The sequence below is a fragment of the Phyllostomus discolor genome, chromosome 3 (assembly GCF_004126475.2).
Source record: "Phyllostomus discolor isolate MPI-MPIP mPhyDis1 chromosome 3, mPhyDis1.pri.v3, whole genome shotgun sequence".
Taxonomy (NCBI): Eukaryota; Metazoa; Chordata; class Mammalia; order Chiroptera; family Phyllostomidae; genus Phyllostomus; species Phyllostomus discolor.
The window spans coordinates 144,142,933-144,144,206 of NC_040905.2; the positions used below are offsets into that span (position 1 = coordinate 144,142,933).

The 1,274-nt window shown below is 35.0% G+C and overlaps 1 pseudogene; it reads left to right on the forward strand.

Annotated features, from left to right (window-relative positions):
• The first annotated feature begins 471 nt into the window (after positions 1-471).
• LOC114514381 lies at positions 472-582 on the forward strand (annotated as a pseudogene).
• The last annotated feature ends 692 nt before the right edge of the window (positions 583-1,274 follow it).

Genomic DNA, 1,274 nt, shown 5'->3' on the forward strand with positions numbered 1-1,274 from the left:
GATATGCATAACTATAAAAGAATAAAAATACAGAGAAATAAGACAATTGAAAGAAAGATAATATTTTAATAAATAAGAAAACAAATTGAAGCCAATGGCAAGATTGATATGTAGAAATTTCAATTTTAGCCAGTATTTGACCACACACTAGGATGGTGTGTTTTCCCAGTCTGAGAAAACTAGAGGACAACTGGCTTAGCTAAGAGAGGCATAAAACCTTAACTTATGAATGGCAGACAGTCCCAAGTAAAGTTAACTTGACAAGGTGTGATAAAGTTAGAGTAGAAAGCTAAATTTTTAGAGGTTCTACACCAATGTTATTTATTTGATTATTTATAACTGATAGTGTATATCTTGTTAAAATTATTTGAAAATGCTTTTCTAAAAAATATCAAATTACTAACCAACAGTGAAAGTAAGTATAAAGGGCACACACACAATGAACTTTTTTTAAAAAATATTGGGCAGTTAGTCCAAAGTGTTGAGTTGAGTTCAGGGCAGTTTTCCTGTTCTGTTCATTGAAATTTGGGACACTGAGCTCTGGTCCAGTGGCTTAGTTGATTGGGGCATTGTCCCATAAACCCAAAGACTGCTGGTTTCATTCCCAGTCAGGGCACATTACTAGGTTGCAGTTTCCATCCCTGCTCTGGGAACATATGGGAGGCAGCTAATTGATGTTTCCATCACACACCAATGTTTCTCTCTTACTCCTTCTCTCTAAAATCAATAAAAATATCCTTGGGTGAGGATCAAAGGGGCAAAAAAAACTTTGGAACATTGAAACACAAGATAGGGGAGATCTTTGGATAGAAAGCATTGTTCCCAGCCTACATAAATGAAGAAGAAATAGAGTAATTAATAAACAATAATTCCTTAGGAACTATATTTTTCTGTGGATTTTGTTTGTTCAAGGACAACACTTCATTAAAATGGTATAGTAAAGTTTAAGTGTAGCCAAAACATAGTAATGAGTCAGGTTTATTGATGACATCTACAAACCCCAAAGTGACCCATGTCTCTTATGGGGTCCTTCAGGGTCTCTCAGTCTGTTGTGGCACAAGGAAAAAGATGATACAGGTTGAGTTAGAGCATGTGAATTTGAATCTCAGTCCTCAATTGTTATCATTCTTCCATTTTAGGCAAATTAATTTATTTCTTCTGCAAGGCTTCAGAAACTATTTCTTGCACATGAGTTTTCTCTCTTATCATGGACAAACTTTGGGAAGCATTGTAGTTCAAGTAAATATATGGGCTTTGTGGTTAGCTAAATCTGC